Source organism: Perognathus longimembris, chromosome 5 (genome assembly GCF_023159225.1).
Source record: "Perognathus longimembris pacificus isolate PPM17 chromosome 5, ASM2315922v1, whole genome shotgun sequence".
In the NCBI taxonomy this organism is placed as follows: Eukaryota; Metazoa; Chordata; class Mammalia; order Rodentia; family Heteromyidae; genus Perognathus; species Perognathus longimembris.
Window position 1 is genome coordinate 84,266,776 of NC_063165.1, and position 27,534 is coordinate 84,294,309.

The 27,534-nt window shown below is 45.4% G+C and overlaps 1 long non-coding RNA gene across 1 annotated transcript; it reads right to left on the bottom strand.

The window, feature by feature from the left end:
* Window positions 1-10,564: 10,564 nt before the first annotated feature.
* LOC125352051 lies at window positions 10,565-26,733 on the bottom strand. The gene is made up of 3 exons (XR_007211089.1): window positions 26,720-26,733; window positions 26,090-26,091; window positions 10,565-11,443 (listed from the first exon to the last, which is right to left on the bottom strand). It is a non-coding gene; the product is annotated as an uncharacterized LOC125352051 (long non-coding RNA).
* Window positions 26,734-27,534: the final 801 nt, after the last annotated feature.

Here is a 27,534-nt window from a genome sequence, read left to right on the forward strand (position 1 = left end):
GAGTCCTAGAAGTTGCCGTTTCCCTGAGCTGCTGGCTGCCCGGCAGACACCCCAGGGCACGCGCAGAGCGTCTCCAATGAGGAATCTGAAGCACCTGCAACCTGCCTCGCGTATGGACGGGAATCACGCTCAGCCCCGTCAGCACGGGACGCCGGTGGCACGGAAGCACCAGAGGTGAGGATGGAAAGCCCCGTTCTGAGGGGCCTCGTGCGGAGGGAAACACGCACAACCCGGCCCCAGAGCACAGCCTCGCGTGATGTGCTCGATGACACACCAAGGGGAGTGTGGAGAAGGCCGCGTCGTTTCAGAACTTCGGGACCAGGAGGGGCTAGAAGGTGGGAACCCAGAAAACTGAACTCTTCTGCCAAAACCACAGGTTGAGGACGGATGTCAGAGGATAGCCCAGGAAAGCCTTGTGTGACCATCGGCTGGCCACACAGAACTTAAAATGACAGGCCTCACATACATCTAATATATGCCACATACTTAAAATAATTTTAAATCATGTTCCTCGCATGTTAAAAAAAAAAACTCTGATGATCAGCTTGTGGAATATCTATATGCATTCTTTTGGTATTTTTAATAGACTTTGTTGTGAAAGAACAAAACACAGAAGCCGGGCACGGTGGCTCTCACCTGCGATCCCAGCTACAGAAGATACCCACTTGTCCTAAGAACAGGCTCAGTGATCTCAGGATCTTTGTGAAGATGATCGAGGCACACCCTCCCACACCTGGACTGATTTCCTAATCTGTGAAATGAACACCCCAGTAAACACAAGTCAGTCTAAGGTCTCTTCCAATTCAACTCCAGCATTCCATGGGTTCGACGTGAGAAGGAGCCAAGGACACATAATCACCCCTAAATACAAATAAAACCCTTGAACATCACATGGAAAGTATTTCGAAATGCATAGAATTAACGTATCTGAAATGCACGCCAAAAACTAGCCTGGATTTCTTTACAGAACTCAATCCAGCACCTGAGATGTCACACCACACTTTTATAAAGTTGTAATTGCTTGAATGCTTGGCTCCTGGTATTTGTTTCCACAACAGCTAACTGAGCAAACTTATAGGCAGAAACAAAACTGAACCTCAGGTTTCTTTCAGGCTTTTTCAGAAATACTAGAGGAACGTCTAATGAACTTCATGGAAAAATATGGTAAGTTATATAGAATTTCTAAATGCTAAGTGATATTGAAAACTATAATCATCAAGGAACTTAACGAGCCAGGTTATTTTGAGAGCTCTCTGCACTCTGTGGGTGCCTTCAGTGTCTTCCTTTTGTCATCTGTATTGATTTTGTTTCTGTTCTTCAATTAGACATAATAGTTGGTCATGGCTTAGAAACAAGACTTACATCTTGTTCCCTCAAAGATCTATGCAGCAAAAATGAACCCAGGGGCTTGAATCCATGAAACTCATGCTAAGCATTATCTATGCCTGGGAACAGGCATAGATACTAGACAATGTTGTTACTAGACAATGCATTGTTTTCAAACCACCCAGAAAAGAATCTGTAAACCACAAACAAATGATTTTCCAGCCATCAAGACCTATTTTAACTCAAATGCAGTACCGAGCCACACAGTGGAATAAATCTGAGGTAATTTTATAAAATGAGTATGCATTTTTATTTATACTTCTGGAAGACAAAAAAAAAGAAAAAGAAAGCAACAACACCATTCACAAATTAAAACTTCCAACATTCTACCATGATGGCTGAACTTCAACTAGCAATGCAATGACACAATTTCTTATTGAGTTTCAAAGGCACTCGTTAAATGACTGGAAGATTCTTGAACAGAATCCTTTTAAGGAATTTTGGCATGAAATAAGCACATTCTACTGATCAAATCACTTGCTGAGTACATGTAATGAGATTTCCTTTTTTGCTCTTCTAATGACAACCTGTTTTTTGTTTTTCTCTAGAACAGTTACCGAGAGAAATATTTTTCAGCTAGTCATAAAAATGACTTCCACAGAAGCCTTGCCTCTGTGCCACTAAACAGTCTGGGAAATGTCTTGCTTGACTCATTCATGCTGTCTAAATATACTCCCGGTGAAAGCTGGCCATCAGTTTTCTCGGTTCTTAGATCAACACACAATCTATGCGTGAAGTTCCAGGGGAGGCGCTCCTGGCCTGTCAGTACTGTCTCAGTAGTTGGCATTTTACAAACCACACATAGACAGTCTGTTCACCTGTGTACCCTACCCGGGATATTAGAAGACCTTGGTGCATTCGAATCCATTGCCACTGACAGGCAAAAGACCAAAAGAACAACATAATGGCCTTGAGCTGTAGTTGACTACCATTCTTTTTAGTACTTACAAGGCTAAAATTCATATTAGGCTATTTGGAGATAATAAAATGAAGTAAATAAGAATATGAAATTTCTTACCAAAAAAGTTATGGATCCTTACCAGACAGTCACTGCATCTCCATATTTGTTGAAAAAATTATCTTTTACAAGTTACTTCATCACTTTATAAACCTGACCACCTCACCAATAGAAAGAAAAGACAAAAGATCTGCATGATATGGAGAACTGCTGATCACAATCAATCCACATTGCATCCCTTCCTTTTTTTCTTTTAAAAGAAAACAGAAGTCGTGGATAATTGGCCTTTAAATTTTCTGAATGAAAAACTTAACAGAGACAGGTGCCGGGGCTTAGCTCCATAACTAGCTACCAAGAAGCTGAGACCTCAAGGACAGAAGTTCAAAGCCAGGCTGGGAAGTGCAGTCCATGTGATTCCAGCTCCAATTAGCCAGCAAAAAGTTGGACTGGAGGCATATACACAAGTGGTGGAGCACTAGCATAGCAAGCGAGCTAAGCCACAGTGAGGTCCGAGTTCAAACTTCAGCACCACTAAAAAATAAAAAAAACTAAAGCGTAAGGTAGACAGCAGTGCAATGAAGTTATCTACAACCTATCTGCAAGTGAGATGCAAGTAATTTGCTTTGTAAATCATGCTTCTTATTTTCTACTTTCTGAATTTATTCAAAGCACTAAGCAAGAACCATCAGCTCCCTAGTGAACTAGAGGTGCCAGTGTCCAGATGATTGTATCCTGAAGGGATACAGACACCGTTTATGTAGACCAAGTCAGAGCATGAATGCTAGGCCCCAAACTTCTCAACTCCACTGGAGCAATGGTTGCCAGTTATTAGGGGAGCAAATGGATTCTCCATTGTTTTTTTTTGTTGTTGTTGTTTTGTGGTTGTTGTTTTGTGCCTTGTGCAGGACAGAGCCTGCAATACTCTTTGGGACACAGAGGTTAGTTAAGCCATGAAAACTGTGCAGATGGAGGGCCACGAGACTAGGGCAAGGCTGGCGTCACATACATTCAGAAACAAGACGGCCCAGCTGCCATCACCCCTCACTATCTTCTGGGCCGAGCTTATCTACATTTCCGCTATTTCAATTCAGAATGGACTATCTTCTGAGCCAGAAATCTGATGGCACAATCTCAGTAGGCATCCCCAAAAAGTTATAATTGTTTATGGTCCCTCGTTCTTCAAAATCCATTCTCTTCCCAAGCGAATGGGAGGGAGCAAAGGTCACGGTTCTAATGGCCCTGGGAAGGTGAACTGGAGAGTGGCATCCCTCCCCTCCTCCTGGAGGAAGCTCATGCTGAAAAGCCAGGGAACCTGCCGCCCTGCTCAACGAGGAAGGACTGACCAAGAACGCCTTCAGCAATGTTAAAAGCGATTTCCACTGTGAGAACGGCAGTATTTTTCCTGATCTCTTTCTATAAGAAGTGGGAGGGGGAAGAGAGCAAGTACAGGCAAGGGCTTCGATGGCTCCCACAAAGATCTGTCTGCTAGGAAATGCTCCTTCACTTTGGTCTGGAGCTGCTGTGGCAAATAAGAACTTTTCCATGGATTACAGCCAATTGAATCGATAAAACAAAAGGCAACTTTCATGAGCAGATATCATTCTCAAGGCCAATTTTTTTTTCATTAGCGGCAAAAGGTCTAAAGTTGGGAACACCAAATTATCGTTGTCAAAGAAAGAAAAAACATTCAATTTCGTTATTTCCATGAAAAAGCTTAAACTATGAAAAACAAAATAAGAAGTTAGAGGAAAAACTCATTTGACTTCTTCCTGAGTCATCTAGCTTCGTTTTCTTACTGAGTCATCTAGCTTCATTTTCTCTCTCTGCAATCCTCTCAGGATATGAGCAACAACACAGCACACACACGCACCTCATCTGTTATTCCTACTTATAAATCCAGTAACATGTAAAACACAAGCCTCTAACAGTGCTGCCTCCTTTGACTTTTAGAAGAACTGGGAAGCTTGTCAGTTTCATGCATCTGCTAACTAAATACACACAAGTGCTCAGTGCCAGGAAGGCCTTGCTGCACCATTTTTGGTGACTTCCAAAAACCTGACAATAAATCATACGTTCCCCGCTCTCCGAGGCGCTCCTGTAGTTTTCCCTAACTGCTCTTCAGCATGTTACAACCCTAAATGAGCCAACTTAACTCAGCAGTCTGCAAAGATCACCTTCAAGCACATATGTGATTCTCTTTCCATATCAAGTAACACTGTTAACTCATCTCTGCCCACTAACTCAGTGTTCAGCAGGACAGATGGGGCACAAGTCGATAATCATAACTGGCTCACAAATCACACAGCTGGAGCAGTGCTCTCACACACAACAGAGCTGCCCACGGGAAAGAATGAAGCTGTATTATTTCTAAAGAACGAATATAAGCAGATCTTGTTTTCTTTTTTTACCTCTTCCAACTTCTGGAGGGGAAAAAAAGTATAAATTCACTTTCTTTTAACAAATTCAAAATCCTAAACTTAGGAGTTGTGCAGACGTCTCTAAAAATCTTAAGGCAAAAGAAGTCATTCCTTGTCTTTTAGTATTGTTAGGTAGTTGAACAAAGGGGCTGAGTTCAACATACCAATTTACGAGCACAAACACATCTTGATCAACACACCCAAAAAAAGAGCCTTCCAATGGGCTGGATGGGATCAACTCTGAGTGAAAGGGAAGAGAGAAGCTGGGGCAAAGAGCACATCCTAGGGTCAGATGTCTGTGCTGGGTCCTTAGGAGAGTTTGTGGTAGATTTTCACCAGTAAGTTTGTCTCAGCAAAACAGAACAGAAGGACAATAAAATCAACCAGCAATGGGCTTTCAGGGTCAACCTTCTGCTGTGTTTATTACCAAATAAGTATTCAGTTATTTTCTAAAAAAAAAAAAAAAAATAGGTGAAGGCTGGAAATATGGCCTAGTGGTAAAGTGCTTGCCATATATATATATATATATATATATATACATACATATATACATATATACATATATACATACACACACACACACACACACACACACACACGAAGCCCTGGGTTCAATTCCTCAGCACCACATACATAGAAAAAAGCTGGAATTGGCGCTGTGGCTCAAGTAGTAGAGGGCTAGCCGTGAGCAAAAAGAAGCCAGGGACAGCGCTCAGGCCCTGGGTTCAAGCCCCCCGGACTGGCAAAAAAAAATTTTTTTTAAATTAGGTGAGTCTTTAGAAAGACATTAACAAGTAATACAACATTTGAAATGTCAACTGTGAATTATTTACTGTAGAAGGCATAAACCTAGAGAGTCATACTACTTTTAATCAAAGTGAGATTTAAAGCAGGTAGTTACAACAACTCCCACGAATGTCTAGCTTCCTCTCTTAAGTGGGTTTTAGGCATGTGCTATAATGCAAAGACTGCATTATTTTATGAATACTACCTTCATTAGCTTGAGGAAACTCACATGCTAAGAGTTTGTGGGGTATTTCCTGTTGATAACAAACAGCTAAGGAAATGAGCCAATATCTAATTGTGAACGTTATATTCACACATGGTCCAGAAAGGCATTAACTTTCCAATCAAATAACACAGATATCTACCTACAATCCAATGACAAATATTTATTCTCACCTGAGACAGAGGTCATCCTGGGAAAAATGAAAGCTGGACATCAGCTGTCAGAAGGAACAATGCTAATGCTGACCATTGATAGGGTATTTGCCCTGAGTAAGACAGTGGTGAGTGGTACAGGTAACAACTCCCCAAATCCTCACACAGCTTCAAACAGACCCAGCAGAAGACAAGGAAACCAGCCTGGAGGGGACAGTGGCTGGCACAGAGCCACTAGGAAACTCTTCAGCAACCACTGTGGGGGAGCTGAGTCTGCGATGCCATTCTCTCTCACAGATGGATGCATGTTCCTGTGCTGTCATCCTCAAGGTCCTACTTTGATCAAAATTTCAAAAGCTGCAGAGGGGACTCAATCTAAGTCACCGGTGGTAGTCTCATTATTCTTGACACAGTATTTACTTGCTATAAAAACAGTCTCACTATAAATTTTATTTCAAAGAAATGAGAGCAAGTCTGGGTGCTCCAAACCTCAAAAGGGTAGATCCGAAGCTCAGGGAACTCATGAAGAAAAGACCCAAAGCAGTGAAACCCAATGGCCAGGAACACCACTCACGTGGCACTGTGATCAAGTTGAGTCTGAGACAAAAATAGTTTGACTTACATACTAAATTTGGATCTAACTGACTGAGGATCACAGTTCAAAGCCAACCCGGACAGGAAAGTCTGAGACTCACTCTCTCTTCTGTGTGTGTGTGTGTGTGTGTGTGTGTGAAGATATATATGGAGATATGCGTACATGTGTGTGCTTATACATATACACGTGTGTACATACGTGTGTGTATATATATATATACATATGGCTATCTAACATAATGACTACACTCAAGAGAACAGCTGAAAGGCAGTGAGCCTCTGATTATTTCACGACTCCTTATCAGGGCTGAAGATTTGTAATTTTGCACTATGCTACTATTCCCTCAAATTAACACCCTGCAAGAATAATAATTATACATTTCCCATAGAGCAATTCACATCATATATGGGACTAATATTTGAGCTATATCTCTTTTGAACCCAGCATCACAATTTGAACTAGTACTTTCTAAATATCCTATCAGCCCAGGAATTGGTTTCACATTTTCAAACCCATATATTTGAGAACAAACATACTCGTGTCATGAACAATACTGTTTACCGTTACATAGTCATTTTATTCAAATTCCATATGGTCTGAAAGTCTTCAAAATTTTAAATGTTATAGGCTATTTTAAAGTGTCTATTAAGATTAAAGTATATGTCGAAAATCTCTATACTTACTGGATCTGCCCATTTTACCATTATTGGTACACTAAGTAAATATTACAGACACAAAGAGAAAACATGACTTGCTAAAATTTTATTCCTAGCTGATTTTTGACATGTAACTGGAAACGACAAATATTCGGGTGTTGCCCTAGAAGGGAAGAAAGCGTCCGTGGCGTGGGTGGGAAGTGACTAAGGTCAAGGATCCCACGCACATTTGGACAGCCTACAGCATAACTGGCAGAGACATGGGGGTTGAAGCACAAATTCTGACTTCCAGTCCGATCATGAATGCCCAGTAAAACTCACAAAACAGGAGTATCCGCTTAATACAAACCTGTCTCACCGTTATTCCATGCATTGGTAAGCACCAACGAACCTACTTCGTCAAAGTAGCACAACGAGGCTAGAGAGCTACTGCTGGTCACGAGAAGCCACTGGGGCTAGCCCCTTTTCGCTCCAGGCCCCTGGCCCAAGCCTGGAATGCTGGGACGCGCACCCCCACCCAGCCCCTCCCTCTCATTTCCTACAGTAGAGTTCATTAGCTATGAATTTTCCATTTTAAAATGACCTTGACTTGGGCTCCACAGTTGACACTGTCAGATCCCTAGATTAGAATTTAACGTAAGTGTAACATTTTAGGGCTGAAGGCATGGCTCAAATGGGGGAGCACCTACTTAATAAGCATGGGTTTAAACCTCAGCAATGCAAAGGGAAAAATATTATTAGAATTATTAAGGGATGATTTTATTTTCTTTCTTTCTGTATTTTTTTTTTTAAAATTGCCAGTCCTGGGGTTTGAACTCAAGGCCTGGGAGCTGTCCCTGAGCCTCTTTGTGTTCAAAAGTAGAGCTCTACCATTTAAGCCACAATGCCCCTTCCAGCTTTTTCTGAGTAGTTCATTGGTGATAAAGAGTCTCACAGAGGGGCTGGGGATGTGGCCTAGTGGCAAGAGTGCTCGCCTCATATACATGAGGCCCTGGGTTCAATTCCCCAGCACCACATACATAGAAAATGGCCAGAAGTGGCGCTGTGGCTCAAGTGGCAGAGTGCTAGCCTTGAGCAAAAAAAAGAAGCCAGGGACAGTGCTCAGACCCTGAGTCCAAGCCCCAGTACTGGCAAAAAAAAAAAAAGAGTCTCACAGAGACTTTCCTGTTCGGGCTGGCTTTGAACCCCAATCCTCAAACCTCAGCCTCCTCCGTAGCCAGGATTAAAGGTATGAGCCACCAGCACCCAGAAAGGATGTTTTTCTTAATTAAGAAAATGTATGAATGAACAAGTTTTAAGATGCCTAGTTGCCTCAAATTCAGGCAATTGTAAAGACTCACAGAGACTCATTATTAAATGGATTTTTATATGTACAAGATCACGTTATCATTCTTCACCTATTGCTAGCTTACATAAGTTAAAGAGCATAAATGTAGAACACAGAAGCTCAGAAGACTGTGTTGGACCTCAGGTCAGCTTCTCACTGACTAACACTGAACAGCGAATTCAATTTTCAGAGTCCACCGCTTCCTATTATCAGTAGATGGTCATCAAATCAGTCAAATTAGCTATTCCTTTTTTTAAATGAGAAGAGTAGATATTTATTTCTCCCAGATTCAAAGACAGCAACTACAAACCCAAGATCAACCAACTTCCATACCCTATTAGGACACCCAAACATCTAACATCTAACTTTCTTGTCTCCACAACTCGGAATGGCTGACACAGGGGTCAGTAGCTTGTAGCTGAGCTCCTCAACATGGACCTGACTTACTGGGAATAAGAAAGATTTTCAGCAGAACTAGTTTTCTGCTCGAAAGAACTAGTTTCCCAAGCAATGTTCTTTTTGAAATCTTGAGCTGAGTTGCTCTCTCCTGTATTGTTTTGTCTTCTTTCATTTTCTCTTTCCTTCTCTTCTCTGTCTCCCTTTTCCTTCTTTCCCTTCACCCATCCCTCCTCTCTCCTGCCTTCCTCCTCCCTCCTTCCTTCTTCTTTCCCACCCCCTCTCTCTCACTTTATTCTTTTCCCTCCTTCCTTCTTTGGTTTCCTTTCCTCCCTCTGCCCTCTCAGCCTCTCCCTTCCTACTCCTCCTGCTTTCTTTCTCTTTCCCTTTCTTCTTCCTTTCCTTCCTTCCAGCTCAGGCTTGTTTTCTGAAATGACCCGCTTTGTCTTAGTGAGAGGGCCGGAATGCGGAGAGACACCGCCATCGGCAGAGGGGAGGCCTTTGCTTTAGGGTGAAATCTTCTCCCTAACCTGCCTGTTTTTCCACAACAATCTCTGTTGTTGTTTTTTTCTTTTCAGTGAAGACTTCTGAGACTGCTCAGAGAAGGTATAGGCGTTACCCGAGAACCAATGTGACTGGGGTTTACCTGGGACACGGACGAGCACCGGCCTGGGGCTGCCTGGGAGGCCGCCAGCTCCTCGCAAGCTCCCCAGCTCCCCTCTGGGATGGACTGAAGTTCCCGCCACATTTCATAACACGCCTCCCAGATACGTCAAATATCTACTCCTGTTTGTGGCCATCTGTGTTCCAGTGGAACACTCTAAAACTGACGTCTTCTACTACAGACCGTATTTTATGATTCTATGGTCATCTGAATTGCTATTGCATTTACAGAAGTTAGCTAACAACCATGGTCCACCCACTCCCGGGAGCGTGGCACCGCGAGGCTCACCCACACCCGCTAGCGCAGGGGTTACCCATCGCGCGCTGGCCTGTAACGGAAATCCACACAACGAAGGAGAAGAAACGTGGACCGCTTTCCTGCAATTGAGATGTAGGAATAGCACATGCTTTGGGTTGCAATTTCTTTAAATTCTAATTAAAACTTTTCGTGGAAAATGTGTATGTTCCTCGCGAAAATCTCTTCTCTAGCATCACTTACCCTTAGGGGAGAATACAGATGCCAAGAGTCACCCAGAAAGATATTAAGGACAGACAAAAGTGCGTTCTATCCTGTCTTTCCCTCGCCTTCCTTACCCGAGGCTGCGGCCCGGCACCACGTAGTAAGCTTCTCTGGTTCCAGTCTGAAAGTGCTGGGGGGCTGATTAAGTAGTCAGCCCCCACCTGAAAACACTTGCAAACGTAGCACACTGCTGGTTAATGTTGAAAATGCCTTCAGTCCCTTAAAGTTGGTGGTTTTCACTGTAATTTATGGGACAGAATGCCTGAGTAAAAATATACAGATCAAAAAAAAAGAGGGGAGAGGAGGGGAGGAGGGGCAGAGGGAAAGAGGGAGAGAGGGGGAGAGGGGGAGAGGGGGGGGAGGGGAGGGGGGAGGGGGGAGGGGGAGGGGAGGGGAGGGGAGGGGAGAGGAGGGGAGGGGAGGGGAGGGGAGGAGGAGGGGAGGGGAGGGGAGAGGAGAGGAGAGGAGAGGAGAGGAGAGGAGAGAGGAGAGGAGAGAGGAGAGGAGAGTTCAATAAATAAAGCCATGGTGACAATCTTTCTCCTGGCTAGATTTAATTAGTCCGTGAAGTGATATGAGATTATGTGAAATAAAAGACAGTTCCTTTAGAAAGCAGATCTTTACTAACAAGATCTTATACAAATAATGAATTCTTCAGGTATTTCTTTTTCATGGCTCATCTGAAAAGCAATGCCATGCATCAAAGATGCATCTTGTTTCGGTGATGACAAAGTTGACTCCCTTTTTTCCTCTGGAACATTTTCTTTTTTAATTTGGCCCCATTTGTAAGCTACTTAGCTACAAAAGCAGCCTGGATGGCAATGTGCTACTAGACTTATTTTCAGCCTATGAACAACTTTAGAATATTAGATGAGCAAAGATATTTGGAAGCAAATTACCGTCTGGATGCAGGAACATGAAAAAGAGTGAATTACAGATGTAATTAATTCATCACATGCAGATCCTAAACACTGATTATGTCTGTATTTGTGCAGAAAATTGAAAATGATAGAAAATCTCCCCAGATTTCCTAACTTTAATTCTGCGTGTTTTACTTTGTGTAATTTACTGTCAACTATTAACTGCGGATGCTTCTTGCCTCGTGTGAAGAGTCTGGACTTAAGTATCAGAAGTGGTATGATCCCGGTGCCTACACCCTGAAGTCTGGATTTGATGCAGAGATAAATTCTCACTTCATATGGGGCCTAGAAAACACAGAGTCTTGAGTATGAACAACTGAGCCTCCAACTCATGGTAGCATAAACTGAAACATAAATATTGTTCAGTCACCCAGATGGCTTCAGAAAAACCCTGTTGGCTCTAAACGTACGATTCAGGGTTGAAATACATCTGTATTTCCCAACCTGGGTGCCCCCATCCGTGGGGGGTCCCATCGGTGGGGTGCCATCCAGTTCTTCCCTTTTCAGTCGTGGTCTCAGAATTTGTAGTTATGAAGGGGAAAGAAGAGCAAGAGGAGGGGAGGGGAGGGGAGGGGAGGGAGGACAGACAGAAGACGGACAAGACAACCACGGAAGCCATTTCTACTTCCTCCAAGTTCCCATCCCTCTGAGGCGCCTCTCCCCCTCCTCCAAATGCCAGCAGCTTGAGCCCACTGCCCAGGACCGTGTGTTTGGATCACTGGAGCTCCCCCTGTCACCTCCTACAGGGCCGCTTTCTTCCTCACTTCCACGTCTTCATGACTGGCCCTTTGACTTGTGACTAAGAAAATGACCAGAAAGGAAAGCATTGTGTAGTAGGCAGTGCTTTCATCATCTGCCTGGACTGAAACAAGCACACCTTCGCCATGTTCTCAGAGCAAAGAGAATGGGCCAATCTCTCCACCGAAGTCAAATTCCACCGCCCATCAAGCGCGGGAGCAACTGCTCCCATCTCCAGTGAAGCAGCAACGTGAGGCCCTAGGAGAAAGGAGGGAGCCCTCGCGTTCCCACCGACAACCAGAAGGCCTGCCATGACCTTAAGAAGCTTTGCCCGGCCCTGCGCGGCCCTCCTCCCATCCGACCGCTCATCTCTGTGGACGCTACGCCCATGTCTAATGAAGGCCAGCTGCACACAACAGTGGTCCAGAGCCAGGGAAAACTTCCACAGAAGGGGGAGTTCAGCGAAGGCCTCCACAAGGCCCCGATGAACGTGGGGCCCGCACTAGAAGCACAAAGGCATCTGCCCCATAGAAAACAGTTGGGTAGCAGCAGCCAGGGGCCTAACAGTGACGGCAGTCAGGATTCACAGTCAGGCTAGTACCTGGAAGGTTCTGCGAGTCTTTCGGTTTTCTATTTGTTCTAGATGGCATCCTAAGTTACGCCAGCTCCTCAAGGTGCCCTGAAGGTTTAGCCACATTGCTGATACAGGAAATACCTTCTGTGCGACTCAAGGCCTAGAGAACATGCCTTACCATATTCTGAGGCATGTCTACTTTTAAACTGTCTCCCAGGGCTGGGGATAGGGCCTAGTGGTAAAGTGCTCGCCTCGTATACATGAAGCCCTGGGTTCGATTCCCCAGCACCACATATATAGAAAAAGCCGGAAGTGGCGCTGTGGCTCAAGCGGCAGAGTGCTAGCCTTGAGCAAAAAGAAGCCAGGGACAGTGCTCAGGCCCTGAGTTCAAGCCCCAGGACTGGCAAAAAAAAAAAAAACAACAAAGTAAACTGTCTCCCTACTGCCATCTATTTCAGGACAGACAGGTCATCTTGGAGGCCAGCGTGGCACCCTGCCCTGGTGATTGTCTGTGGACTGACACAAGAAGAACTTCCTGTTGTCGGCCCTGTACTACACATCTTCCATCCTTCAGCACTGCCGCAGGGGTCAAACTAAAGTAGTAGCCTGTAAGGAAGCTTGGAAGAGCGCAGGCCGTGAAATGAGGCTCTACCAGGCTGCCAGCCCGCGCGGCCAGCCAGACTGAGCCATCTCCTGCTTCTGCGAAATGGGAGCGATGCCAATCGCTGTACTGGAAACGATGACCAAAAAATAGAAAGCACTGAAAACAGTGACCAACATGCGAACACTTCCAGCAGCCGTTAGCTGGTCCCAAAGCCTCGCTCTGTATGTCTCACCAAACTCACACTGAGGTGGTCTGGCGTTGTGTAGAGGCCTGGATTCTGTGTTGAGGCGTGGAGGTACACTGCCACTCCCCAGCACCTGGCCTCAACAAACCAGAGGTTTCTTTTTCGGGGTTTTCTCGGTCTGTTGGGTGACTCCATTCCTGAGCACTCGGGTTCCTTGGTCCTTAGTTCCTGAGGCACACTTGTTTTCATATGCAGGGTTCTTCAAACCTAAGAAGGCTGCTGGACGGCCAGCTATGGCATCCTTATTCCAGGAAACGGAGGGGGCGGAGGAGGACAGAAGAAAGTACAGCCTGGTTCGGTCCGGTCTCTGGTCACCAGTCATTCATTCCAGGCTTTCATTGGCGGGTGCTGGCCTCCACGGGTCGGGGGGCACCACACCTTTCCTGCCCCTCCGGAACCTCCTAGGTGAAGCCTTCGGGAGGAGACGGGAGAGTGGCTTTCAAGCTTCACTTCAGGAGTCGCTTAGGTCTCCAGGCAAGCCCCTCAGCGGGGGGGGGGGGGGGGAGGGGGAAAGGGGGGGCAGCAGTTTTAGGAAGAAACTTCAGTCCCCTCTTCTTGGCAAGCCGGCCATCACTTTGCCTTTGTGGTGAACTAGTTTGCGGACCCCAGCCTGCCACAGGTGGCTTCAGTTTTACTTATATAAAACATACGTAGTTTCACTGTCTTCATATCACAGCGCATATGTATTTTCATACTTATACCTTGGGTATACTATGAATGCCTGCTTTAAAAAACAAGCCACAACTTGCTTTTTTATGGCACAAAGATACTGTGGCTACTCTCATTTCTATTTCTGCTTCTTCAGAAGATGAAGAAAGCTGGAAAGACCTCAGAGAAAGCAAGATAACAATCCAGGTTGGAGGTGAATAACGCCAAAGATACCCAAGAGGCAATCTGTCAACAAAATTACAATACATACGGTTCACTTTAGTAACCGTTAGTAATTGTCAAAGCACAGCCCCTTCTAGATAGAAGTTTATCTCTAACAAGACATCAAGTCTGGGGCTGCGAGTGTGGCTTAGTGGCAGAATGCTTGCCTAGCATGCATGAAGCCCTGAGTTCGATTCCTCAGCACCACATACACAGAAAAGGCCAGAGGTGGCGCTGTGGCTCCAGTGGCAGAGTGCTAGCCCTGAGGACAAAGAAGCCAGGGACAGTGCTCAGGCCCTGAGGTCAAGCCCCAGGACTGGCAAAGAAAAGAAAAAGAAAGGAAGGAAGGGAAAGAAATCAAGTTCTACCACAAAGTAAAAATAAAAACTGAGTCAAATGAGTAGACACTGTGCTGTCTAACCAGATGTTTACTTGATGACATTTTTGTAAGAAATATACTATCCCTGGCACACTGGCAGCTCACACCTACAATCCTAGAGGCTTGGGAGGCTGAGGTCTGAGATTATGGTTCGAAGCCAGCCCGGGGAAGAAAGTCCATGAAGTTTTTTTTTATCTCCAATTAACCACCAAAATAACCCTAAAGTCAAACTGTGGCTCAAGGAGTAAAGTGTCAGCCTTGAGTAGCAAAGATCAGGGACAGCACCTAGGCCCTGAGTTTAAGTTCCAGGACCAGCTGCGCACGTGTGAGCACACGCGTGAATGTGCGCGCACACACACACACACACACACAAATAAATCTACGTGTGTATACATGTGTATGTATATAGAGAGACATCAATTATCAGCCTGTATATCACATATGCATTAAAATATATGATAGCAAATATATGCTAAATAATTATCAATTTTATCAGTCTATACAGCCTAATGCCAAGGATAACTATTTAGCATAGTATAACCAAGTAGAAAAAGAGGCCATACAAGAATTAATGTTATTTTCAGTGATTTCAGAAAAATCACTTTCTAGGGCTGAGAATGTACCTTAGTGGTAAAGTGCTTGCTTGGCACGCACAAAGCCCTGGTTAGACAGCAAAAGCTGGAAGTGGCGCTGTGGCAAAAGAAACTCAGGGACAGTGCCCAGGCCCTGAATTCAACCACCAGAATTTGGGAGAAAAAAAAAAAAAGAAAGAAAAATTACTTTTCTAAAAATGTATTATACTTCAAATGACTATTTTTATCAAGTCTTTCCAGGTGTCTTAACTTTCCACATGTTAATACCTATTATTAGATGAAGTCAGAGGTCTTCCAATTACCTCTCCATTTTTATTGGCTGTCATGCTTTGGGGGCCTAAGTATTAACATGGGAAATTATTCACCGATCTAAAAGCACAGAATATATTTGGGCTAAGGTTAAAGAGAAAGAAAAACCCTCTAAATTTCCTCAACATGATCATTTTGCAATAAAGTCAGAAGCTTTGTGTAAATCTGTGGGAAGGCAGAGACATTGCTCAGCATGAAAGGTAACGGATTAGCGAAGTTGACAGCTAAAATCCTCTGCTTATCCTTGGCAGGAAAATGACAGGGCCTCCCAAACTGGAGCCCTGGGAGGCTCTGGTGGGCCTGAGATGCCTCGCTCTTCAGCAGGGACAGCCTCACCCCACTGGCTTAAGTGAGTAACTGCCTGTGGTCAACCTCTGGACCAAACTGGAGCAGTTCTAGATGCATGACTTAGCGCTACACTTTGAACCTAACTGTCTACATCACTTTGGGCCTGCCTAAATAGCTTTCTGTCGCATTCAAGGGAAAGAAAAATTTAAAGAGGAAAAAGGAAAGGAGAAACAGGGCACCAAAGTCTCATGAATGGAAACAAGATACCTCTAGAATCGGTGCCTTACGCAGGCCAATTGGGAACATGCCTTGAGTTATGTTTGTTCTATAGTTCAAAACATCTTTACTCAATCAGCTGCCTAGGAGGCCGAGATGAGAGATCCCAACTCAAGGTGAGACTGTGTTCACAGGCTAGCCAGAGGAAAAGTTAGCAAGACCTTATCTCGAAAAACAGCCGAGTGTTTGTATCTCACTCTATTACAGCAGTTAGGTGGGAAATACCTGTAGATCAGGGGTTGGATGTCAGATCAAAAGTATTATACGCGATCTGAAAAATAACTACAGCTAAAATAGCGCCAGGGCATGACTCGAGTGGCACAGTATTTGCCTGCCAATTAGCACAAAGCCCTGAGTTCAAACCCCACTACTGCCAAATGTATGTGTGTGTGTGTGTGTGTGTGTGTGTCTGAGTGCATATGTGTATTTCCCCAAAGATGGAAAATTAATATAGATACTAGACTTTTTTTTAAGGCAGCCACCACCATGGGAACTTTATCACTAAAGAAAATTTCGTATCAATTGGCAAAATACTGCAGCATATTCACAGGGAATTCCACGAAGTTGTCATGCTTTCTGCTAAGGGAATACGAGGTGAACTCCTTTCTAAGGGTATCGGGTGAGAACCCAGAGCTGCGTGTCAGCCCGTCGGCGTAGGCACGTGTAGTGTTCATGGCACCAGTGGACTCGTGGTTGGTGATGTAATAAGCCTCCCCAGGAAGTTCCAACGCCAGGAGAGAATCCATTATAAATAAGGACAACAACAAAGCCCTAAGCAGGAGAACCTACTAGAATAAAATCTTAGTTCACAAAATTGCTCGTTTGGACTGCCATGTGTACAAAACATTTCATCAGGAGTTTGAGTTACAGTTCTTTCAAAAAAAAAAAAATCTAAGAACAACCTGCCAGTGGCCTAGAAAGAAGAGCACCAACAGAGGCCACGACCACGCCATGCCGAAAGCAGACAGGTCCTCGAGGGGCTCCGTGCGAACTCTCGGAGTGCACGTCACATCCGTCTGCACGCTAATTTCTAGGTGGCCAGCCCCTAACTCTGAGTCTTTTAGTTGTTCACTTTGTGTATACTTACTGATGTGCTTTCTCCTGCCTGAGTTGTCCCCGTCTCTCCGCGTAGCCGGCTGGGGCAGGCCCTTGCTCTGGACTGGCCTGGCCTGTAGTTCCAGGCCCACCCTTGGCTACCGGCCTGCCCTGTGGCTCGCGGCCTGTCTTCAGGCTCCTCTGCTCCCCACGCCTGAGCTCCCAATTACCCTGACCCCATCCCATGTCCACGCTGTAACCTTGGTTCCAGCCCAGAAGGCAGCAGAATCTGATCTCTGAGATGCCTACGATAAATCTCATTAGCAGAGCTAAATATACCTGAACAAGGACAATGGCAAAGAAAGCTCCATTCTTTTTAAACTGTTGATCTGATAAGAGCGTAGGAGGCTCAAGTTTCCGAAAGTTTTACCAGTGTTCTGAAAACAGCTGGTAAACGCAAGGCTAGTGCTCCCCCTCACCCCAGCAGCTGCGACATGGACTGGACATTTGGAGGGAAATTTGGTGAATGTGAAATCTACTTCTGCTGACCACGTCAGCTGATCATAAGTGAAAGCTCAGCTTTTAAGAATGTGAACAGCACAGACTCATATTAAAATGCATGCTGTAGGCTGGCTCTCTTTTTTTTTTTTTTAAGTTAGGCTGGCTCTCTTTACATAAACTTTTTTAAATTTAGAAACTGAGAGATCATGACTGCAGAAAATAGGTAGCCTGTCATTAACTACTGTTGAAGTATCATTTATGAACTATAACAAACAACATCCTCTGGTAGTGGCTCTGTGGGTAAGATGTTCCTTTAATTTTTGTTATCTCATAAACCCTAAGAGAAAAAATTGTCTTCAGCCGAAATTGCACCTTCTCAAGCAGTCTGCATTTCTTCAGTAGACAATACACCCACATCTACACTTTGTAAGTACTTAAAAGTCTCAGATGGAATACTCTTAAATGATTGCAAAACAAAACTGAAAGGGTAAAAGCAAAATTAAAGAAAGGAAGTGGTTAAATATTGTTCAGGTTATGCAGTTTACCCACTGTTTGACTTAGCTCTTATTGTTGCTCAGTTCTGAGATACCTAGTATATACATTCTGACCACACATGCACGTACTGCTCGGCAATATTTTTATTGTTATATAGAATTCCATGCCATATAATTAATCTGTTTTTTTTTAAACAAAATTACCACGTGCAACCAAAACACGGCCAGCTAATTTTATATTATCTTTAGTAATATTCTACTGATCTGCTTTAGATAAATAAATACTTCCTTGTACTGTTTAACTTGTGTTTTCCCACTGAAACAAATCCCCCCACTCCCCGACCAGAAGTCTGCTGCACACTCGAGCCACTTTCCTGGGACACAGCCAAGGTCTGCAGCAGGGCCCAGAACAGCGCCGGGCGGCCGGGCCGTTCCACCGCCCGCTCTCAGGGTGTTTGCTCTGCCTTTCTCACTTTCTAAAAATAGCAGACTACACAAGCAACCTCCATCTCATGGCCCAAGACCTCCGAGAAGGCCAGGCTACGAATCTTGGTGATACATAGGACACATTTCATTAAAGAAGCCGGGATATTTCAAGTTTTCTAAATTCCTTCCGTTTTCCCTCCTGAGACAATGGCCGTGGTTACTGGCAGGGAAACCTCAGAAGGCTCCAAATTTCAGAACTTCAAGCATGAGTCATGCTGTTACTTTAACTGTTTAAACTATGTTTCTGATCTTTTTCAGCTACAAAGAAGAACACAGGAAGACCACTATCTAAAAGGTAGAAGTCTAAATACTGTAGAAACAACCACGAAATACATCGGTTACGTTATGAAACCTGGGTTTTGAAACCTAAATACTTAATGGCATTTTCAGAATTGTTTCCATTAATTCTCAACATGGTTACTTTCCTAACATTTAAGGAGCTATTGTTCGAGATATGAAAAGTCCATTATAAATGCACCTTTGTTTATTTTTTCCTCTTATTCAAATCCCAATATATTTGACCAAGCTTTACACACCATAAGTATCAGTTTCTCTTAAGAAGTCAAAGAAACTGGACAAAGTCCGTACTGTGAGCTGCTCTAAAGAACTCATTTCATAAATAAATTTAACAATCCTGGCATTATTTGTGAGTTGAAAACCTTCTTGATGAGGCGGCTGGATTTCTTAACCACATGGCCTGTCATTAAGCAATCCTGCCAGGCTGAAAGGGGAACTGTCCTGTGGCCACAAGTGAGCAGCAACTAAAAAAAAAATATTTGGAGATGGAAAATAGCAACTGAATGTGCAGGTTTCACAGGGTGAGGGACAGGCCTTCCCCGGAGGGCTCCATGTCCCCCGGCCCCCACCACCCAAGGACAAATGGGATTTACTCGTAATTGGGTCAAAACAGGTTTACTTCTGGACAGACACAGCTGGTTACCGGCAAGAGCGATCAGGCCTGCCCCTCATCTTAAAGAGGTTCCAGTCTCCGACGACACGTGTGATCGCACAGGGTGAATGTGGGCTTCCCTGTTCCCAGAGGCGGGAACGCGGGGCCCTTCCTCACCATCCTCCTGGGCTGTCAAAGGAAGGGGGGAGGCCCCCTGGGGTCTGTGACTGCTCCTCGTGGACTTTAGGGCCATTTCATGACAAACAACCTAACGGCGTAAGATACATCCATGGTCCGTCAGTACCTGCTTTTTATCTAGCTATAAAGATACCCTTGGATTTTTTTTTTTTTTGGCAAAACTTTGGCAAAGCGAACAACCCGATGAGGTGAACCAGGAAAAATACTGGTGGAAATGGTTAACTCCTAACCCTCACTTGGGTGTTAGTCTGAGAAAGCATTACTGGTATCTCACCGGACTTGGCTTTTGTTTTGTAAGATGAAGTGGCCCTTCCACACTTTCTCCTATCTAAATATCTCACCTTTAAAGTCCAAAGAACTAACCTAGAGCATAGGCATTGCAAAGCAATTTGATGAACCCAACTGGGGGTGAGGGTGCCCCCAAACACATCTCTAGTTTTTGACTTTCCATGTCAAAACAAAGGCCATGTATGCAGCTTGTTAAAAGACCCAGTCTCAAACTCAGTACCTGGGTTTCAGACCCAATGACATCTTAAAGTGTCAAGAAAGGCTCGAGTAAATATTTTAGTATCACAAAATCTGGCTTTAAACGCTTCAGCCTGAGACTATTACAAATAAAAATTAAGCAGGATCTAACAGAAAATTAACTGCTGTTTCCTCACACAAAACCAGAAAGGCCAATGAATAATCCTACTTAAGAGTTTCTGCTTACTAATAAAACTCATGTTCAACCAAGTTTGTGCTTTAACCAGGGCAGCATAGCAGTAGTTCAGAGCCTCACCCACGGTTACAGGTTCTCGAAAATGCACAGCGTTCGCCACTTACATAAAATAACCATAAAATAAGAAGAAAATCCAAAATATTAAAAACAGTAAAAGGTCTACTCAAGAGTAGCTGTTTAAAACAGTACAACACCTTTATCAACAAATAAACAAATCCTCTTTCAGCTCCTGCCATGGCCTTACCTACGATATATATACATACATATATGTTGATTATATATAGATACATGTGCTAAACACACTCTCAAACAAGGACACTAACTTGGCTATTCATAAACTAAACGAAAAGTGCACCCGCAATTTCTGCTCTAGGACAAATCGTGGAGTTCAGGGACATGATTCTTCACAGAGTCTGGCCAGATTGCTCCTTTCCTTTCTCAGACGGCCCCACATTATCAACAAAAACACACAGTAAAACTAGGCCGTTAACATGCAGCCCACAATGTGCCAAACTCACAGGAATATTTCCAAATCTCCTTTAGTCAGTGACTATAAGTCCTTAAAAGAATATAATATTTTACTCACTTTCAATGAGTCAAAGCAGGCGATTACGCGTCCATTTTCAACTTGGCAGCTTTTCGAAGGATGTGCAAATTTACATTCCGTGTCTGGCCGTGAGCAAGTCCCCCTTTGAAACTCTCTACATACTTCCAGTGTTAGCCATTTTGTGTCCCGGATTGGTGGGACACTAACAGCCATGTTTAGATTTTACAGGTAGTTAAATTTTTTTCAGTGAAACCAACAAATCCAGCCCTATCCCCCCCCCAAAAAAAACCCCAACAACAAACACAAAAAAAAAATCCAATAAAACTGTAAAATGATGATGAAAATGTCCCCTCCAAAATACTCCCTGCTTTAAAAGTACATGAAAACTGTGTTGCCACCAACAGTGGCAAGGCCTCCCGCTAGAAAGTCACAGCATAAAACTGTCCCTTCCGAGAAGTTTGGGATTTTATAGAACTTCTACGATGGAAAGTAGATGAATGTTTAAAAGCAAGGCCTGGCCTCTGCCTTGGGCTCTCCGTAACCCCTTCCCAGTGCCAATTTGGAACCCAAAATGCAAGCATGAAAACGTGGCAGACCCTTTGACACCGAATTTCCAAGCTGCCTTCAGCAAAGCTGTCTGCACGGAAATCTCGTCACAGCTGAATTTGCAATGGAGTTTGGTGGTGCAATCGCTATTGATTAGTTTGGCATAGACAGATGCAGCAGTTTAGAGCGAAATTGAGAAAATGATTTTTTTTTTCTCCTCCTCCTTGATTTTCCTGGCAGAAGATATCTTACTCTTTCAGCAAACTTTTCTTATAAAACTAAAGCAGCTTAGGGCAATGGCAGCTACTCAGAGCGTTTCTCTTGGTCTAGGTAGAAATGGGGTGTCTGGGCAGGGGCGGAGGGAGATGGCTGTCGACCCGTCCAGCTGTCAGCGAGCAAGGCAAAAGCAGAGGCTGCTCTAGAAGCGGCTCCAAGCAGCAGAGACGTCAGGAAAGGCACTTCTAGTACCAACCTGTAGAAAAGAGAGACAGGATTTACTAAGCCGCACTTCATTCCCCACAGTATCACAACCACGCCATGTGACACGGACCGAGTCACGCTCAAAGTCAGCCAGGCTGGCTTGCTCTCCCACAATACTTACAGGGAGCACATTGCAGCTCGCCTGTCCTCCTCTCTCTCCCCCCACCCCTCTCTTTCCCTCTACACACACACACACACACACACACACACACACACACACACACACACAGTACTTACAGTGTGGCATATTGCAGCCAGCCATCGTAGATTTATTAAGGAAAGGGGCCGTTTCCCCTTGTGAAGCAATGCATGATTCAGAGATAACCAATCACAGAGAGTGTTGCAGCAAGACTCTGGGCAGAAAGCCAATAGTGTGGGCTGTCTTATGAAAGGTCGCGCCTGTCAGACGTTCATTACTATGCCATAAGCACAGAAAATGTCCATCAGATGTGACTTATTCCACTGCAAGAGGATGAGCATGTGGGTTTTGAATTTACCCAACATGCAGTGAGTGGACTAAACCATGTCTGCGAGCTCCCAACACAAGTCCCAGCCCGGGCAATCAAAAGCAGGGCCGAGAACTGCAATGGACTTTCGGGCTGCCTTCCTTCCCTGTGGCTCTGGGCGGAGACAGCAGGGAGCAGCCGGCTCCTGTCCTGACACGTGAATGAAGAGCACAGGGGTGCTCAGAATGGTACGTTCTCCTGACCTATCCAGTTCACTTCCTCCCGGGCGGGCCTGCCCCTCCACGGAAAGCAGCCGCGCTCACGCCGTAAAACTATGCCATTCAGCCGGCAGCCACTCTGTCAATACATCACAGGCGGGCGAGACAGGAACAAAAGCATCCTTTATCCCCACGTTTTTAAAGCAGAAGCAGGGGTCACGTGGGCAAAAGAAGGAGAGCAGTGTTGTCAGCGTGTCTGGCGAGGATGAAGTCAACCCCGAGGGAGAGAGCGGTTCCACTGCAGGAACGTTCCCCGGGAAGGGGGCAATCCGGTTTGGGAAGAACCAGCCCAAGGAGGGCTGGGAGCCTGCAGGGCTGGGGGCCCTGGCCGGAGAAGCCCCTGCGCCTGGTTCCCCTTTAACACCCCACTTCTCTTTCAGTCCTCCAAGAGTCTACCACTTAAAGAAACATTTTCTTTTTTCCCCTTTTGAATGTGGCCAACAAAGCAAACAGTTCTAGAAACTAAGTTCCCCGCCCCGCCGCGGAGGGGCCGAGAGGCACTGCCCGAGGTTAGGGGCGAGACCGAGACGGCACATTTCTAACCGTGGGGCACAGCACGCAGACGACCACCGCAGACGCATCAGAAGAAGGAAAAACAATACCCGGCGGAACTCTGTCTCATCTAAGAGGAGTACTGCCGTTCTTAGCACCACTTGGGGAGGGGAAGTCCTACTTTCCAAAGCTCTCTGTCAAATGCTATCTCTGGGCTCTGAGTTAGGCCAGACCTAACTCACCCCAGGGCTCACTGGAATGCTGTTCCCAGTGAGTTTTCAGGTCCTGGTGGCTGCGCATCGGAAAACAAAGCCAGTCTGTTCCACGCTGAGAACTCTGAGCCACAGCCACCTTCCCTCCCAAACACTTGCTCTGCACCCCGAATTCCCCCACACCTTCACGAACTGACCATGACCACACTCATGGTGACCAGTCTCTCCTGAGTCCTTCCTACCAAACCTTCAGTGCCTCGCCGGCCATCATCCGCCCGCTTTAACGCCAGCTAAGCAGTCCCTTCCTCCCGAAAGCCTCAGGGCGCGACTTCCTCCCTCGAGGTCTACACAGCCCCTCTGACTCGCCCTGGGGCCACATGGCGGGCAGTGTGTTGTTTCCTCGCAGGTCTGACCCACCGGCAGACTGCATTCCTACAAGCAGAAAGAGCACTGCTCCACTGAGCAACATCACTACCTAACATGGAGGGCAAAACGGCCCCCGAAACACTGGACTCGGTCCTTCGCGAGCCCTCCTCCCTCTTCCTCCTCCTCCAAGGCTCTCCGCGTCGGCCTTGCAGACAAGCATCGCACCCCCGTGCTCTTCGCCCAGTCCCTTCCACACCCCGGTCCGCGTGCTTCCACTACAGCGCAGCAAAGGCACAGAACGCTGCCCCTAGGAGCCCACTGCGAAGAGGCTCCGGAATCCTTGACTGCGCTTCACCTCCCGCGCCATCCCCCCCCCCCCTTCTGTCCTTGAACCCAACCCGGCACACTGCTGGGTGCTGCTACTCCATCACGCTCAGAGGTGAACGGCTGAGGATTCCTGGCACTTGCTCCACACCACCCTTTTGTTCCACTTGACACCCAATCGCTCACCCTCGCCACTTGGCGAGTCCTTCTCCTCATTTAAGTTGCTAGTCAGCTATGGCCTTCTCTATAAAGCTGGGGCAACTGGGGAACAGCATTCCACCTCCTAGTACGTCCACTGGTGACTCTTTCTAGCCCTACCCCAAGACGATGAAGTCCCTCGCGGCAGGATAGATCTATCTCCACTGTCCCAACCCCCATGTCCTAGACCAAAAGCTTTGTTAAGTGTTTGATACATGCAATAAGCATGCAGACACACACACATGTTCTCAAACCCTAACAAATGCAACAAAGTCCTCACGGATGAGCTCCAAATGATACAGAGCATACGGCGCATGGCTCCATTTGAGATGCCTGCGTCTCCTGGTGGCTATATCTGAAAGCTTCTCGGTGTTTGTCTATGTTTGTGTCTACTGCTGAGGGGGGGTAACAGAGTTGGGGGGAAGGGGATTGGTGAGCTCAACGGATGGGCTGACATGATCAAGAAGCACTGTACTCAGAACCTGGCATATGGAATTAAAGCCTTTTATACCACTACCTAATAATAATTTTAAAACTTGTATCTAGAGTCATTTTTCCTTTCTTCCATATCGCAGCCATAGGTCCACTCAAGTATAAAATGTATTTCACTTACTACAGTGATTACATAGTGGTGTTTGGGTTCTTTACATTTTTTTTTTTGTTTGTAGCATAGGATTTCTACATATCCCAAAAGATGTAACTGAAAAGATCAAAGACATATTTAGCAAGTTAATCATACTATTGGTGAAGAATATAAGCAAAGATAATAAATACTCATAACTGAGTAGGCAAAGGCACTAAGCACCTGGAGTGGAACCTGCCCCGTGTGGCTACTGGTCTACACAGAGCAAGTCATGAGGTTCCAGCTCTCGACACGGAACAGGGTGGCAACCGCTCAGACCAAACCGCTGCCACTGACAGACGACACCGCTGATATCACATTATTCTTTTATAGTCTAAGTACTCAAAAAGAATTTCAGAGAAGATGAAACATCTTCAGAATTGTTTTGGTGAATGAAGACTGTGGAGGACCTGGACCAACACTGAATTCTCAAAACATTACTTCAGTAATGGGTTTGGCTCTAAAGACAGAGACAACTATGAAAAGCATGTGTGCAACATCCAGATTGTGAGAATCCCTAAAAATAAGTTCTGTTTTCTGGTTGAAAATGATTGAGGGAAATAGTTCTGCAGTAAAGGTAAATTTGTTTTGGGATAAATCCTTCCGTATAGTCTACGCTAACTTTCCTGAGCAAAAACAAGATGATTTTCAGTGAATTTAATAGATCTGCAGGGAGAATCAAACTTTTTGAAGCCCATAGAACAACAAGCTCTCTCTAACCCACTGATCCAGTTCCAACCACTAATTTCATGATTGAGTAATTAAAATTCCAACCACTTGCATTATATGACAGACGTATTCCACAAATAAGCACATTCCATCCGAAGAACCAAAACCCAATTTCTTGAGTGATGTCACAAGTCATCTATATATTCTACTTTAAGATACATAGGAGAAAAAGAAAATGAAATGATGTAATGAAAACCAAGAAAAACCACAAGAATAAAGAAGATAAAAATAATAAATTTTAAAAAATCATGGGGAATTGTTCTTACACCACAGTTCACCCAACACAGGACAGTTGAACCTAAGTATCTATTTAAGCTTTGCGTACACATTTCAGTAGAAAATAAATAGATGCTTAGAGGCTTAAGAATGAAGTTCTGTTCTGGAAAAGTGGATGGCCTCTCTGATCAAGGTTTTACTCTCACAGGTTTACCAAGCATATCAGTTTTTCTAAGACAAATACAAGCAAGCAGATCAGTCAAGTCACACCCTAAAGTAGTTAGCTGAGCATTTTGTGGTTTTTCAAACCCCTTTCGTGTTGATGTAAGTTGCGTACTGGGTTATTGTTTTTTTTAATCTAACTGGAAGAGACATGGCCAGTTTCACTACGTAAGTCCGAGTGATGAGAAAAGCTTCCCTACCCCAAACTGTAACTTCTGCCCTTGCGTCACTGACGTCAGGAACTCCACAATCAGCAGTGCAGTACTTTAGCAAACAAAGTCTAATACACAACGACTCGTCCCAAACATTAACAGATTCCTATATGCAAACAACCAGCTAGCTCGGTCCATTTCTAAAGTCTACACGGACATTTACCTGTGCACTAAGGTGCCAGATAGCGTGACGGGGCTATTACTCAGCTAGGAAACTTGTGGTCTGGATGAGTTTAAGGCCATCTTCAGCCATGTCCCTCGCCCCTGCAGCACAAGGCTGAGAAAGAGCTTCCAGGTGACAGGAAGTTAGCTACCAACAGCTGCATCAGAATGCCACACCAGCTCACGACATCTGCGAACATCATCACCATGGCGGGTGAAAGGAACTGAAGTTTAACTAAAAGAATGTAGAAAGGGTGACTAAGTAAATATACTCTGGCCATGCAAATGCCTGGATTCTAGAAAGACTGCTAAGGAAAGGATACCTTTCACAATCACATCCTGGGACACCCAGACTGGCAGCGCAGCAGAGGAACTGCTGGAAAGCAAAGGGGGGGGGGGCTGCATTTACTGACCCAGAGAATTCACCCACGCGCTGTCCCTGCCTGCATTCACAACCTGGACCCCGCACGGGCCTCAGCCTGGTCACCGCCACCTGGCCGCTCGTGGGAAAGGCAAGGAAGGAGTGCCGGCGAAAACGTCAGATTCCAGAAGCCACCAACTAAACTATTTGAAAATGGCATTTATAGTCAAGGCAAAACAAAAGACAGAGTTTCTCCAGAGACAACAGCTTAATAGACATGATATTTGAAGCTGGCTACCAAAGCCCCAGGCCCCGAGTGCAAAACCTGGTACTTCTAAAACCAACAAGAACAACAACAACGAAAAGAATGAAAGTGAACTTTGAGCCGGCCCTAGTGGCTCACGCCTGTATTTCAAAGTGATAAAGAGAAATCGGAAGAAAACAGACGACAGAAGGTTCAAGGCGCCGCTACCCAGACGCTCATCGCCGAAGACACACAGCTCCCCATCCTCGGTCTTCAGGGAGAATGGCACCTGCAGCCAGCCACCAAGGTGGAGGGTGAGAGGCTGGCTAGGCTTGGGGCCCTGGTCCCTCCCTGTGCGACCCAGATCAAGGGCTGGACGCGAGTGCTCGCACACTCACACGGAGCACGGAGGGCCAAAACGTCAGGCTGATTCCACCACCTCACTCCGTCTTCTGAGCGGCACCCCGGTGGGGACCCGAGCTGCAGCGACCCCTACCAAATACACGGCAAAATGTCATCTCCGTTGCTGGAAGAACCGTGGGCACGTCATCCCTTCCTCCAGAGGCAGAACCGTGCAACTCCAAAGTCAGCGTGAAGCTCGTTCCAAAGGGGCCGAGAACAAGTATGCCCGGGACGCCTGCTCCTCCCTGGCGTGAGCCACGTGCAGTTCCCTCTGCGC